The 16363-nt window shown below is 46.8% G+C and overlaps 1 protein-coding gene across 1 annotated transcript in view; it reads right to left on the bottom strand.

The window, feature by feature from the left end:
* Positions 1–16363, bottom strand: part of NAA25 (N-alpha-acetyltransferase 25, NatB auxiliary subunit) — a 1586429-nt gene that overhangs the window by 1264378 nt on the left and 305688 nt on the right. The gene's annotated exons all lie outside the window — the stretch shown is intronic.

The raw sequence follows: 16363 nt of genomic DNA, 5'->3' as shown, positions 1-16363 counted from the left end.
AAAAGTCAAAAACACAACCCTAGCTAAAAGTCAGTCTTGGAAAACAGAAGAAATCAAAAGTTCCTGTGGATACTTTCTAGCCTCTAGGAAGGAAGATACAAGAAGGCTTAACCAACATTGGAGACCCTTTTAACTTGTTAAAGAGACACGCTGCAGCTTGAGTCGGAGGTAACGGGGAGGGGGGGTTCCCTGGACACCTCTAATTGCACTCCAATGCTCTGGAGTGTCTTTCTGGAATCAGGTAAGCAATACCCTTTTCCCCCAACAGTACCTCTGGTTAGAAGAAAATGTTTGTGCTGGATGCTCTGCGATGTTGCAGCTCTGGACCAGACCTCACGATTCCTTGGTCCGATGACTGAAGGGAGGACAATTAACTGGATATCTCAGCAGCAGTCTCTAAGGAGGACCTGGGGCACGACTTTCAGCAACTTCTTGGTTCACTTTGCTGTTTTGGCACATTTTCGAAGAACCAACAAAGGATGCAATTCGCCCGGTCAATATTTGCTTCCTGCAGTCCCACACTCTGTTGAGCGGGTCTGGGCGAGACGATCGGATCTCTGGAGTGTCCTTGAGGGTGCAAAGCTTGAACGGATTTGGCCTTTCCATGATGATTCACTCAAAATGGGCAGCATGTTTCCTGGGACTGGGGTTCGGCAGCTCTGGAAACTCACAGGACCTCAGGAGATGGCTCAACTCAAAAAGGTAGTCTTGGGACTAGTTGTTCCCAACAGCCAAAGGGAAGGAGTCCTCTTCGGAGCTCCTCTGTCACCAAGTAAACTGGGTCAGGACAGCAGTGATCGATTCAGTGTTGAAAAGGGTCTGAAGGCATCTCTGATTGTCTTCTCTGGTAACTTCAGTTTCCAGTGGTCGACTTGCTTTTCACTCCAGGAGCCTCACCTTTTATATAGCTCCAGCACACACTACTCTGCAACCTCTTAGAAATTTACAGAAAGAGAATTTGGCTGTCCAATCGGGACAGCCAGAACCCCAGTGGTAGCTGCTTCTATTCAGGCACTCTGGCAGACAAAGGACAGCGGGATGGAAACACCTTCTCCTCCCCCACTTCCTGCGTGCCCAGACACACTGCAGCCTAGGCAGGGACATAAAAAGACAATGGTAGAATGGCTAACCAAGAACAACCACGGTAGTAATGGTGAAAAAAAAAGGGAGGGCCCCAAGTTGGTACTTGGGAGGGCCTATTGTGTACTTCCAAGCTATGGACATTGCCTGCAGTATATACATTTCACAATAGCTGGTTGAACACGTCCCCTGCTACGTCCACCAGCCGTAGCGAGGAGATTGTCTGACTAGAAAGTCACAGGAGCAGAGAGAAGGGGGATACAAGGTCTCCCTTTGACACTCCACATAAGGTGGTGTGTACTAATCTCTCGGACTATAAAGTTTTAGGATAAAGACATGCATTACTCACCGTAATAGCATTTCTGATGATTGCATCTGCTTAGTTTCACATGCTGTGCATATAGTCCGACATCTAGTGGTAATCGCAGGATATTGTATCTTTCTTGCGAAAGGGGACGTCGACATAGACGTGACTAACACTATCCCTAACGTGACATGCAGTGTACCCAAAATCTCTCATGCATCGACGTCCCTCTGGTTGTGTTTTTTCTGCCGTGATGGAGCCTTACAGTCAGCGTGAGCGAGTACAGAAGAGAGAAGGTGTAAGATGGCTATGATCCTTCAACTCCACGAGGGGATGAAGAGGGGTGCATGTGAATATAAGCAGATACAATCATCAGAAATGCTTTTATGGTGAGAAATGCAGGTCTTCTGATGATTGTGAATCTGCTTAGAATCACATGCTATGCATAGACAAGCGAGCAGTACTCACAGATGGTGGTGGGATGTGTGAAGGAACAGTAGCAAAGATGTCTTCGCACCGCTTGACCCACCTGAGAATCAGACCTAGCGTGTGTATCTTTGCAGCAGTGTTGTGTAAAGGTGTGTACAGAACTCCAGATTGCTGCTTTGCAGATGGAATCTAGAGGAACATTTGCAATTAATGCTATGGTTGCCCCTGTGCCCAGAGTAGAGGGTGCTAAAGGCATGAAGGGTAGATCTCTCTTGGCAAGAGACACTGATGCAGTTTACGATCCACTTTGAGATAAAAGATTTAGAGACAGGGTCCCATTCTCTGCCAGCTGCCACTGAAATCAACTGGTTTCTTTTCCTTAGTGGCTTTGTTTTTTCCAGATAATAGATAACCGCCCTCACAGTCAGCATGTGGACGCTTCCTTCTGCCACGTTAGTGGGGTTCTGGAAAAGGGTGGGTAGTTCTATGGATTGGTTTACATGGAACTTTGAGATCAATGAAGGCGCAGAGCGTGGGTGTGTGTGTGCAAAACCACCTCATCTTTGTGAATCGTGACGAATGGATCTTGAACTGAAAGGGCCTGAAGTTCACCAACTCTCCTTATAGAGGTGATCGGCACCAGGAAGGCGGTCTTGTAGGTGAGTGCTTCAAGACTAGCCTTGTTATTGGTTCAAAGGGAAGCCCATTAGTGTGGTAAGAACATTTAGGTACCACCCAGTAGCTGGGTTGGAAAGAGGGGGATGAAGCCTCTTTATGCTTTCCATAAATGCTTTAATTACCGGAATTTTCCACTACAAAACGTTGCTTTGGGATGTGGTGTACGCTGAAAACGCAGCTAAGTGGAACGTTGGAGTCCGGTCTTGTTTTCTATTCACCAACAAGTGGGTTAGGTACAGAACAATATGTTTAGGTGTGCATTGAATGGGATTGATGCCCTTGCTATTAAACCAGATGACAAAGCGGTTCCATTTGCTGGAGCAGCAATGCCTGGTGTTAGGTTTCAGTGCGTCTCAGAGTAAGTCCATAAATCTTTGAGGGAGCTGGAGGTGCCCAAACTCTGACCTCAGGATCCAGGCGAAGTTGAGAGTGAGGGCATGGATGTAGTGTTTCCCCCTGGTGTTGAGACAGCATGTTGTATGGGCACGGCAGCTTCCTGGGAGGGGGGGGACTGACGTTGCAATGAGATGGGAGAACAAAGGCTGGTGTGCCCACATCCGATTGGCTCTTGGTGCATCTTGTGCACTATTCTGTTAAGCAGGGGAATCGGGGATGGGATGATGGGGGGGGGGGGGGGGGGGGGGGGAGGTTTGCATGGGGGTTTTGACAAATTTCCCTGACTGTGTTTTCCAGAGACTGTACCCCTTGGAGAGGTTCTGGGGGTACCTGGAGGTGCAATCTGGCCATTAGGCTTTCTCTAGAGTGGCGAACAAGTCGACCTCTGGAAAGCCCCAGTCTGCGAAGAAGTTGAGTACAATGTCCTCCTGTAGCCGCCCCTCGTGCTCTATGGGTAGAGGGAAGTATCCGTTTAGTGCAGTGGCCCAGGGAAGTCTTTCAGATTTCCCAAAGGTTTAAATACCTTCTCTTGGATAAACTACCGTTTCCAACAGCAGTAAAGTGAAATTGACTTTACTTACATTTGTAACTTTCTAAACCCAGCATACATTATCTTACAATAGGGTGCTGGAGGGGTTACCTAGTATCCCCTTTGTCTAGCTTCTCATGTAACATTTTTTTAGGTTACCCTTTCCTCACTGAATAGTTGGTGGCACTGGTTTCGTTTTAACTACCGTGGTGTGTATTCACCATGGGCTGCATTCGCAGCTGCAGTAAAGCACCCAAAGGAGACATTTGTGTCAAAATGGCCCGGTCTTTTTTTGCCATTTCTTTGTGGAAAGGTCCTTCTTGAGATGTACTCTGCGCGTCAAACCAGGTTTGGTCCCATTGCTCGCTTTGCCTTTGGTGGGATTCACGAGTGAAGCCCGCCTCTGGCTCCAGGGTTTCTGGGGTAGGCAGGAAGTGAGGGAGGTGCCCGAAACTCCCTGTGATTAGTCTCCTAGGAGACCCATATGCACTCTCTGGTGATTGGCCGGCTGACTGTCCGGCAAGGACATGCACCCTGCTGGGTGACTGACAGGTAGGCTGTAATGAATGGGAGAGAAGTGAATAAGAGGCAAGGCTTTTGGCTTGGAAAGCAGAATCGACCACTGGACGAAGGAACCAAAGAAGAACTTGAAGAGGACACCTGCTGCAACTCTTGGACCATTGGTTTGCCCAGTGAAGCCTTGCTGCAGTGCCAAAACGCCAAGTTCGCATCGACAGATAGGCCCTTGCAAGGATGACTTCTCCCCTTGAGTTGGTGGGACCAATGAACTCCAAAGAAAGCCACCTGGACATCCATCTCAGAACTGGTTGAATTTCCACAGAGTTGCTGCTGGAAACCATATAGCCAGGGAGAGGAACACCAGATTGTGTTGCTTTTAAGATGGCCAAGAGCTCCAGGAAGCCCACCTCAACAGCCAGGAACTGCAGTGTTATTTGCGGTAGCTGCGAGGAGTTGAAACACTGAACAGCCACTGAAAGTGAAGTGTGCCAGTTGTGAGTTTAGACCGTCCCATTGCATTGCAGGAGTCCCCCGGTGTCCTCCCTCTTGTCCCCACGACTGAGGCCCAGGAACAGTGAGACCTGCAGAGCTGCACAGGAACAGGAGTCATCTGCTGCATCCTTTCTTCATTTTAAAAAGTATGGTACAAAATCTGAGATAACTTATCTCTTGCAGTAGAGTTGCTTGCATCTTCTACCACTCACTAGTCCAATAAGCTTGTGGCCCTACATTTCATTCTTCTTTTCTTCAAAGACTTTTAAAACATTGTGCAAAGACTTTTCCATTTACCTACCAGAGGTGCTTCATCCTATATAAAAGACTTTTGCCCATTGACATTGGCTTAGCCTATTGTACTGAAAGACTCTTTCTGGGGGGGTCCAAAAGTATTTGCCTGCATAAGAATATTTGTAGTCTCTTGTATGTTCTAAATAATCTTTTCCTTTTGACTTATTAACATCTGATTCTAAATGCAATAGTGATATATTAATGTCACCAGCACCCTAGCCATTGAAGTCACATGAGGGTGTAGGTAGTGTCTGTGGCCCATCCCAAAAGGGTATCTACTGATTTAGAGATATTAAGAGTGTGTATTTCATGAAGTGTATTTGAGTGTTACTATTATATTGCTCCCTTATGAAGGCTTATTCTAACTGAAAAATGTATTAATAATAGTTTATTCAAGAAACCTTGGGTGTAAGAGTTTATTTGAATGCTTGTCACTGTAAATCTCTAACTCCACTACCGCTCACATTGACCCCTCTTGAGATAAGCCTGGCTGCTCAACACTTCACAAAAACTGTAGTACACGCTTATACCAAAGGTTGGGTTTCCTATACCTGTGGTCAGAGTTATTTATAGTGTTCCCAGAGGGTACTGCAGAAAAAATGTTGCCTAACAGCCATTTTCTGTTAGCAAGGTCTTTCTTGGGTGTTACTCTGTGCGCCAAACCAGGTTTGACCCCATTGTTTGTTTGGTCTTTGGCAGGCTTCAGTGCTCAAACCTGCCTCTGGCTCCAGTGTGTCTTCAAGGTCAGGAAGCGAGAGGTGCCTGAAATTCCCGTCCATTGTCTCCATGGTTACCTGAATGCACCCAGTCCTTATTGGCTGGCTGTCCTTGCAGGACAGCCACCCTGCTGTGTGAGTGACAGCTGGGCTATTCATGAATGGGAGAAACCTGCTTAAAAGGTGAGGCTGCTTGGAATGAAGCGAGTCGACCACTGGGAAGGATATCCGATGAAGCTCCGGAAAGGACGACTTCTTACTTTGGGTTAGTGGGACCAATTTACCCGAGACGAACTTTGCTAGACCTTCCCCCAACTGGCTGTACTTTGCTGCTGCAGGAACAGAGTGTCAGGGGTCTAGAAATCCGTAGTCCAGTACAACATCTGAAGCCAGCCAAAAGCTCCAGGAGTCTGAGGACCCTCATGAAGCAGGACGAGCCAAGTTCGAGTCACCTCACCATAGTGCTGGACTCAAGGAGTGAAGGAAACCCAACCAGTGTCCAGGATCCGCGGTGGTGATATTTACTGAGAGCCACAGGTGGTGCCATTTACCAAGAGCTAAAACGGAAGTGCCACTTATCCAAAAAACACCCATAGCTGCCGCAATATTTGAATTGCTGTGCAGCAGTTCTCCAGACGTCGTCCTTGTCCCCACGACCGAGGCAACCAGACAGAAGCCAGCTAGATCCTCTTCTTCTAACCAAAGGTACAGGTCTGACTTTGGGGTACTTACCTCTGTCTGTAGCTTGCTTTACAGAGTTGAGATTTCCAGTAGCTGTTTTTTCTACAGTTGATTCCAGGTCCAACTTTCACAAGTTCAACAGCTAGCGGCCCAACAGTTATTTTCTACAACAAACTCTAAATTTGTGCAATACTTTTTGTTATCTAACAAGTGCCTCAGCTCTATAGACTTTGCTCCAATTGAATTTGGCTGTCCTGGCTCCCTGCAGACTTTTCTATTCCACTGACTAATTCTTAGTGTCCCTCATAGGTGATGCACTGTTTTTAAAGTAATATTGCTGGTAAAGGTTATCTAGACTTCATTGGAAGATTTTAAAAGCGCTCACATGCTCTGAGAACCTGTTTAACCTTTTTCCTTCCTTTAAACTTTCCTTTCTGCCAACCACAGAATTTACCAAGTACAAAAGTGATCTATAAATGGCAATACTGTCCTAGTTAGTGAAGTCACCTCAGGGTGTAGGAAGTGTGTATGAAGAATCTCTAAAGAGTATCAACTTGCTCGACTTGATTCTGAGAAAGCATTTTAAAGTACATTTTTATTGTTGAACATTGCCCTTTTTAAATGCTCATTTAAAACTGACCAGTAAATACACTATTTTACTAGAAAACCCTGAATCCAAGTGTTATTTGGATACTTTTAATTGTGAATTTTGATGCTACAGCTCTACAGCTCCCATTTACCCCTCTCGAGAGAAGTCTGGCTGCTCAGTCGCACTACCAACCTGTGGAGTGCAGACCTATATCAATAGGTGGGTTAGCGAATACCAAGAGGACAAGGGTTGTGTAGTGTCCGACAGGGTTACTACATTAATTCTTGCCTAACACCGAAGGACCAGGGAGTATATCCTGAGCCATATTGTCCATAGGGAGAAAGATGGTCCATGAAAGGAACAGCAGGAGTTAGAGCCTGCACGTTGGTGGCAGGGCTTGGCTGTGATCAGGCTGAGTGATTTCAGCGTTTTATGCTGCTACTTGGCAGTCTCCAGGGCGTCATCAACAGCTTTACCAAAAAGGTTAGAGTCCTCGACTGATGTATTGATAAGAGGCCTGATTTTTATGGTTTAAAGCCGGAGTTCTTCAACCAGGCATGTCTCTTAAGAAAAGTACCCTGGGCTAGAGTGCGTCCAGCAGTCTCAGCAGAGTCCATAGTATTTTTGTTATAGGTTGTGGGTAACCTGTCTGCCCTCAGCCACAACAGCCAGCAGGCGTGATCAGGTGGGCGCTGGGACGAAGGCCATCCTGGACTAGGTCCCATTGGACATCGCTGTAGCTTGCCACGAGAGTTGTATTGTTTGCAACCCTAGTTGAATAGGCCACAGTGGCAGTGATTCGATTTCCGAGGGCATAACATTTCTTCCAATCCTTATCCGGAGGGGGCTTTCACGAAGGACAGTGGAACCCCGCCCTCTTCCTAGTGGTTTTAACCACCAGGGAGTCTGGTGTAGCATGACCCTGTATATATAGTGGGTCGGAAGGAGATCGGCGGAACAATTTTTCAACCCTCGGGCCGCGTGAGGGACGATGACAAAGGAGCTAGGCATTTCTTTGCATACAAATCAAATCTCCCCAACACAGCCATATGTGGCTTTTTAACAGTCTGCACCACTGGGTCAAATTCTTATTATTGTACCTCAGAAGCCCGGTGGCACATTAATATCCAAATACAGGCCATGCCTGGTTATGACATGGTGGCTACTGAGATTACCCAATTATTCAGCCACGAGCATTGGATGTCAGCTTGGGGAGGTGACTTGTTAATGACAGGGATGGACATGTATTAGCTGTTTGGTCTGAAAAACAATGTGGGATCCATCCCCGGATGTTTATTCTTCAATCCGCCAGAGGGGAGAGTAAACCTACCAGGGAGGTCCCTTAGGAATCAGGGCTTCAAAGACAGTCCTGTCATGACAATGTCCAACAAACAGCAGGGTGCAGATTAGTGGAGTCCTTTTGAAGAGGGAAGACGAGGGTGGAGTTTGGACATCCCAGGGGCGAGGTTCATAGCACAGTTTTGTCTCACCATCTTCAATTTGTCAGGTCCAAACTTGAATCTTCCTGCAGGAGTGATGCTGGGCCCACCAGACCCTCTAGGTCTGCCTGCCCAACAGTCCTTAAACTGATAAAACTACCAAGCTGGCAAACCCAAGGGGAAAGGGGAATAGAGGAGAAAATAGCAAAAGACAGATCTTCACTGGCTGGCACTGTAGTTCTCTGGAGCTGGAAATACACCTTAGTGTCTGTGAGATCTAAAAGACAAATATATATGTATATATTAATAATCAATCCACTCTAGCTAAGTTTACTAAAATGTTACCACTCTCCTTGTAGTACCTGTAGCCTATTCTTTCTTGCTGATAGGCTTATTCAGTTGTAGGTGAGCTGAAGTCTGGTAATCAGAACTCAATGTTTCCTTCTTCTACTGTGATAATTTTTTCTTTAAGAAATGTCTTAAATCTTTAGGTGACTAATAAGCTTTTTCCAACTACTCAATTCACAATATATTTTTCATAAATTAACTTCTTAAAATACTTATACTCTACTATTTATTGCATATGGAAAGTCTGTTACTTGAATTAGAGTCTTTATAAACTTGCAATAAATTACGATGTCAAAAAATGTAACCTCCTTAAAAGATCGGCATTGCTGTAAAGAGTTCCACTAGCCGTTACATCCTGAAAAACGAATGTCAGCCGACAACGCTTCTCTACTCAATTGTCCTTCGAAACGATGCCTTCAGAACAAAAAATGTCACGACGCTTATCGTGCTCAATATAACAGTCCTGCAAAACGAGCACTTCCTGAAATGACGTCACAACGCTTACACGTGCTTTTAACGTTTGTAAGATTCCTTCTTCTAACTTCAGAACTGCGCGTGACGTAATACTCGAACCGAAAAATAACGCTCCCGAAAGAACTGCGAGCGAGAAGAACAAGTTACTTCTTACCTTGTAACGTTCTTTCGATGGGATGTTCCTCCGACGTATTCCTTATCTTAGATATCTCCTTCCAGCTCTGCTGGCCTCGGAATAAATTTTCTCTAGAGGGCGCTGCGCGTCGACGTCCGCCGAGTCGATGTCCCTCGACAGCCGCCGTATCGACGTCATCCTGCCTATAAAGGCCGCGTGCAGCGTCCGTTGCTCAATTCCGTTTTGTAGCCCACAGTATTTCTGTCTGGACTAGACTAATCACCCTGAAGGAGCGTAAACGGCAACAACAAGGGAAGTAGAACTGCGGGGATGGATGGGAGGGTCGATAAGGAATTCGTCGGAGGAACATCCCATCGAAAGAACGTTACAAGGTAAGAAGTAACTTGTTCTTCGGAGGGATTGTGTCCGACGTATTCCTTATCTTAGATAGGCTCCCATAGCAGTATTCTATTAATGGAGGTGGGAGTACTGACTTCACACGGTCTTCTATTGATGAATAGAGTGCAATACAGCCCTTCCAAACCTAGTCTCTTGACTGGAGGAGGAATCCAAGTTGTAAAATCGTGTAAAGGTCTGGACAGACGATCATGTGGCGGCCGCACAAATGTCTTTAACCGGCACACCTCTTTTGAGGGCCGATGAAGCTGCAATACCTCTGGTCGAATGAGCCCTAAGGTTTTGAGGGGGCTCTCTTCCTGCCAGTTTATAACATTCCAAAATGGCTAGAATGATCCATCTGGAAATGGTCTGCTTAGTTATTGGTAACCCCAGCTTGTGATCTGTGTAGCCTACAAACAACTGGTCTGCTTGTCTTATCCTGGCTAGTCTACTGATGTAAAAACTTAAAGCCCTTCTAGGGTCCAGCCTGTGTAACCTCTCTTCCTCTTGCCCGGATGAGGAGGAGGATAGAAAGATGGCAGGGTAATCTTCTGAGTAATATGGAATTCAGAAACCACCTTTGGGAGGAAATTAGGCTTCACTTGCAGGACAACTTTGTCTTTGTGAAAGATTGTATGAGGGGGTTTACAAGAAAGAGTTTGTAATTCGCTCACCCTTCTAGCAGATATAAGTGTTATTAATAAAACAGTTTTAAGGGTAAGAAATCTTAAACAAGAATGGAGTGGTTCGAAAGGTGTGCCCATCAGGAAAGGTAGGACTAAATTTAAATCCCATAGGGGAACCTGGAATGGTCTTGGCGGATAAATGCTGGTTAACCCCTTTAGAAACTGTATTACCAAGGGTAACTCGAAATAGGATGGTTCTTCCGCAGTGCGCTTAAAGATGGACAGCGCTGCGAGATAGCCCTTAATGGTGCCAACTTGAAGGCCTGAATTCGCCAAATAGAGTAGGAAGGACAAAACTATTGGTGTACCACATGAAAAGGCGTAGATATTCTGTTCGCTACACCAGATACAAAATCTTTTCTAACGGCAGAGGTATAAAGACTTTGTTGCTGGCCTCCTTGCCGAAAGCAACACCTCCATAACATCAGGGAGGTCCCAATCCTTGTACCTCAGCCTTTCAGAAGCCAAGCGTGAAGGTTGAGGGTTTTGATGTCTGGATGGAGAACCTGACCTCCCTTCTGTGAGAGTAGGCTCTCTCTGAGTGGAAGTCGAATTGGAGGGCAGATGGACAAGTCTAGAAGGTCCGGGTACCACGTTCTCCTGGCCCAATCCGGGGCAATTAGGATCATGGTTCTCCGGAATCTTCTCAACCTCCTAATCATTTGAGGAATGACCGGGACCGGTGGGAACGCGTACAGAAGCGGAAACTCCCAGTCCACTATGAACGCGTCTCCCAGAGCTCCTCTCGGGGGAAATTCCCTTGAGCAGAACAGATCGCACTTCCTGTTGACACTGGTGCCGAACAGATCCACAAAGGGCGAAGATCTCTTGAAGGACTTCCTGAGCTAGTTCCCACTCGTGGGAGACTGTGCTCTGCCTGCTCAGAGCGTCCGCTGTCAAGTTCTTCTCTCCGGCTAGGTGAACTGCCGATAGAGAGATTCCTTCTTGGATTGCCCAAAACCAGAGCTGCATCGCCTCTCTGCACAGGGGTAGTGATCCTACGCCTCCTCTTTTGTTGAGGTAATGCATGGCCACTGTGTTGTCCGTCATTATCAGGACATTTTTCCCTTGTACAGCTGGCAGAAACGCCTTCAGCGCAAGTCTGATGGCCCTCAGCTCTAACAGGTTGACATGTAGTCTGGACTCCGATGGAGACCAACGACCGCTGATAGTCAAGTCGTTGGCATGGGCTCCCCACCCCGTGAGTGAGGCATCCGTGACTACTGTTATCTCCGGCCAGGGTTGCCAAAACTGTTCTCCTTTCAGAATGTTCTCCTGACAGGCCCACCACTGAAGGTCTCGAGCCACCCTGTCGGGAACCTGAAGCTCTGTCATTCTCCCTGAGAATTGTGACCACTGAGTCCTCAGTGCCCACTGGAGGGATCTCATTCTCAGGCGAGCCTCTGGCACTAGGAAAATGCAGGATGCCATGAGGCCTAGCAACCTCAAAAAGTCGAAGGCTGGGAGACGTTGGGCATCTTGGAACTTGGTAACCATCTGTAGAATATCTTGAGCCCTCACCTCTGGTGGCAAGGCTTTTCCCAGGGAAGTGTCCAGGATCGCTCCGATGAACTGGAGTCTCTGCGATGGCATCATTTGTGACTTCTTTAAATTGAGGGAGAAGCCCAGACTGTGAAGGGAGTGGCAAACGTGATTTAGCTGGATCTGAGCTTGTTCCGAAGATACAGCCCTGATCAACCAATTGTCCAGGTAGGGGTAGACGTGAATCCCTTCCCTCCTTAGACTTGCCGCCACTACTGACATTAACTTGGTGAAGACCCTCGGGGCGGAGGTCAGCCCAAATGGCAGCACTCGAAATTGATAATGAGAGTTGCCAATTGCGAACCTCAGGTATTTCCTGTGTTTGAGATGGATAGGCACATGGAAATAAGCGTCCTGAAGGTCCAGAGATATCAACCAGTCCTGGAACTGAAGGGCCTGAAGGATCTGAGAAAGAGTTACCATCTTGAATTTGTCTTTCCTGAGGAATTTGTTCAATTCTCGCAAGTCCAAGATGGGTCTCAGTCCTCCGTCTTTCTTTGGAATGAGAAAGTAAGGGGAGTACCAGCCCTTGTTCCTCTCCTCTATAGGTACCGGTTCTATGGCACCTTTCTCTAGCAGGTCCAAAATTTCCTGCAAGAGGAGCGGATCTGGAGCTTTCTGAGAGCTGATCCCCGGTGGATGACTGAGGTATGCGTAGGAGAGGCAGGCAGTAACCTTGGGCAACTGTTTCCAATGCCCAAGCATCTGACGTGATAGCCTGCCATTCCGCCAGATGTCGAGTTAACCTGCCTCCTACAGGTGTCCTGTGAGGGAAGTCCTCAGAGTGGTTTTGGGGCGGCTGATGCAGATGCCGATGGTAAAGAGGCACCTGCTGTTGCTGCGGCTTTTGAATATCTACCCCGTCCACCTCGGGTAGTTCTTCTTTGTCCCCTTTGAGCCTGTCGTCCTCTACCTCTTCCGAATGCGGAGTAGAAGCAAAAGGACTTGCCCCTTGCAGAGGTTCCTGTGGGACGAAAAGGTGTCTGACGGATTGCAGCGCCTAAGTATTTTGCTGTTGCTTTTGATGTTTGCAGTTTCTCTAAACTGTCATCCGCCTTTTTCCCGAACAAAGAAGAGCCATCGAATGGCATGTTCAAGACCCTGGCTTGCACATCTGGGGCAAAACCAGACTTTCTCAACCAAGCGAATCTCTTGGTTGTACTTGCCGCGCATTGCTCTGCTGATACGGTCAGCCGCATCAATGCCCGTCTGGAGGGATTCGCACATAGCGTCTTTACCGTCCTGTATAATATTTAGGAAAGCCTCCCTTTCTTCTCCCTCCGGGATGCAGTCAGCCGCTGTAGAAGCACACTCCCAAAGTGTATGGCTGAATCTAGCAAGGGTGCAAGTAGCATTAACAGATTTTAACGCCATGCTACATGCCGAAAAACACTTTCTTTGCCATAGCATCATATTTCTTATCGTCCCTGTCCTGTGGGACGGTAGGGTAAGCAGTCTTGACGTCAGTAGAAGATGCTGCCTGTACCACCAGACTTTCTGGGGATGGGTGTTTTGACAAAAACTCCGGGTCTGCAGAAGATAGCCTGTATTTTGTAGTAAGTTTTTTATTTACTGCCGGGACGACATCTGGGGTTTCCCAGTTCGTCATAATCTTCCTCTGAAGAGCTTTATGAAAGGGCACTACAGGATCCTCCTGTGGACCTTTGTCAAGAATATCCGTAAGGTCATCTTGTTGGAAAGACTGAAGGTGCAGACCACCCCATAAATTCTGTGATCCTGGCCATTAAGGCTCTATAGGGGGTTTCAGCATGCTCCCCCGGGTCTGGCCTAGCAAACTCCACCTCAGGGGAAGTGTCTAACCCACTTGCCTCATGTAAGGAATCATGAAGATCCTTTAACCTGCGTTCTTTCAGAGGATAACTCCTCTCTAACTGGGGTTGCAGGTCCCTGCAACTCAAATGTGTCTTCCTGTTCAGATAGTTCACCCTCTTCCATAATTGAGGACATAGTTCTCAATTGTTCTGAACTCATAAAGGGTGTAAACCCCATCTCCAAGGCAGAGGGTGCCAAACTTGTCATAATCAGCCTCGAAAACGTCGATGTCGTCAACGTCTTCGGGCGTGGCGTCGAAAACAAAGGCGGAGGCCTCGATGACCTCGACAGAATTGGGATTCTGCTTGAGGAAGTCGACAACCTCGACGCCATCGAGGACCTGGGGATAGCCACTGGGTGCGTCGTAACCGTGACTTTTTTTGGCGTCGACGCCGGTGTCAAAGATGGCGTCGAGTCGACAGACCCGTGTGTCGAAGTTCCCTTCGACAACGGCGTCGAAGACGCCGACCTCGGCGTCGACGGAACCTTCATCGATGGAACCTTCGAAGAAGGTTTTGAGGTCATAGCCTTACTCGAGGGTTCGAGACGCGCTCGAGAAGCTTCCTTCGCCGGGTACTGCGACTCGCAGCGTTTTTGACCTTCGGGTCTTTCGACCAGAGCATCGCTCTCGGCAGTCTTTGAGGCCGCTTTCTCGAAGACGCATATCATATTTTTGCGGAATTCCTCCCATTCAGCCCGGGAACTATGTTTCGTGGGGCAAGGGATTCTCTTTGGAGAAACAGAGGAAGAGGAGGACGGAGAAGGGGATCTTCGACGTCTCCTCTTCGAGTGCTTCGATTTCGAGGAATGATGGGACCCACTCTGAGACCTGGAGCACGAATGGTGACGAGGAGACGAATGTCTCGACTTCGTCGAGGAAGAAGCAGCTTTAAAAGTCTTATCTTTCTCCAGCTTCCCCCTACGCTCCTTCAGGGCCTTAGCTGTCATGAACATACAGTTCTCGCACTCCGAACAATGGTGTTCAGCTCCCAAACACCACAGACAAACTCTGTGGGGGTCAGTCAGCGAAATCTTTTTCCCACAATCTCGGCATTTTTTGAAACCGGACCGAGGAGTTGTCGGTTCCGACGAGGAAGCCATCGAGTACGGATCGAATATCTCGAGATAAATAGGATTCACTTAACAAAACTGAGCAACGGTATTCCGAGGCACTGAGTAAGTGCGGAAAAACGGAACTGAGCAACGGATGCTGCGCGCAGCCTTTATAGGCAGGATGACGTCGATACGGCGGCTGTCGAGAGACATCGACTCGGCGGACGTCGACGTGCAGCGCCCTCTAGAGAAAATTTTTTCCGAGGCCAGCAGAGCTGGAAGGAGATATCTAAGATAAGGAATACGTCGGAGGACACAATCTCTTCGAAAAACAAACATGCGAGTAATACACAAAGAGTTACACGCGCCTGGTAAGTAAATATTAAACGCGCAGTTATTCAGAAAAAAAACACTTTCAGAAGCAGAATTGAAGCGTAACAATAAAAGTTAAAAAAGTAACACTGAATCTTATTTTCCTCAATAAAGAATAAATATTAGCATTTGATTTCCACACAGTCTTTCTCAAAAGTAATTCGAACTGAAAATCCTTGACATTAGACTTGTAGATTTAAATAAACTTGGCTTGCTTCATCTGTACGACTTCTCCAGCTTCTTGGATAAACTTCACTTCAGCTTAGAATTAGTAGTAATTGGAAATTCTAAAATCTTCTTGAAATACTAAGAATTAAATATACTTAAATATATTCTTTGCTAGAGCTAACTAAACTGCGACCTGTCTCAAAGGATACTAAAATGAAAGGCAGTTGAAAGCTCGGAGCAACATTCCAAATGACCTCATAACTATTTAAACCAATCAGTGCTGCAGGAAAAACTCTCCATCTTGCTTTGGGGAGTCAAATGATTCCTGAATGTATATTAAGGAATATTTATACTAGTTCAATTGTCAATCCAAACATAACCCAAACATCACATTTCTAAGTAAACTACATTCAAAAGGTTTTCTGATGCTAAAGATGAATTCTTAATTAAGTAATGTAAATGTGTAAGTCTATTTAATGTACCTTGGAATTGTAATGGTATGTCTTTTAAGGTTATGAACCCTTGAAACTCTAGAAATGTACCATGGAATCCTGACTCAATTGTGCTAGGGCTTCCCAAACTTCCAGGCCCCTCCCCATTTCCTACAGACAATGGACTCTGGGTACAACATCGGGTACAGGAAACAAGTTACAGCAGCCAAGATTGGAAACCCAACCGGATTGCTGTGGACCGATTTGCTGTAAATTCACAGAGGGGGTGGGGAGAACCTTCCCCTTAGTCGATTCAACTTTGGACTTCAAGAATAGAAGGATTCACATGGAACTCTGAGGAGAGTCTATTTCAAAGACTTCTACCTTAGAAGTGAAGAAAGAACGAACCAAGTAACAGGAAAGATTCTCTATACCCGTACCAATGGCATATTTATGGTGATGAAACTAAGGAACTGATTCACAGGACCCTATCCCTTGATGTGAAAGAACCCCTTCAAGTGCCTTCAACAAAACCATCCTGATTGGTAAGGACAGAAGAAAGCCCCTAGAGACCCTGGACTAGTTTGCCTACAAAACAGAAGCCAAGGAACAACCCTGGCTCCAGCATTGATCCACACGAGAGCTACACCAACCCAGCCATTACCTGCCTGTCCCAATCTTCATGCAACGCGCCAATGCTGCTTGGACCACACTGCAGTTTGGACCTAGTGTAGCTGCTCACCCATGCAACACCGAAACAATATCTCAGAAAAGTAAAAGGAGTCTGGCTCAATGA

This window comes from Ambystoma mexicanum, chromosome 10 (assembly GCF_040938575.1).
Source record: "Ambystoma mexicanum isolate Mex_15411 chromosome 10, UKY_AmexF1_1, whole genome shotgun sequence".
Lineage (NCBI taxonomy): Eukaryota > Metazoa > Chordata > Amphibia > Caudata > Ambystomatidae > Ambystoma > Ambystoma mexicanum.
Note: the sequence above shows the minus strand (reverse complement) of the source record. Positions and strands in the feature narration are given on the sequence as shown.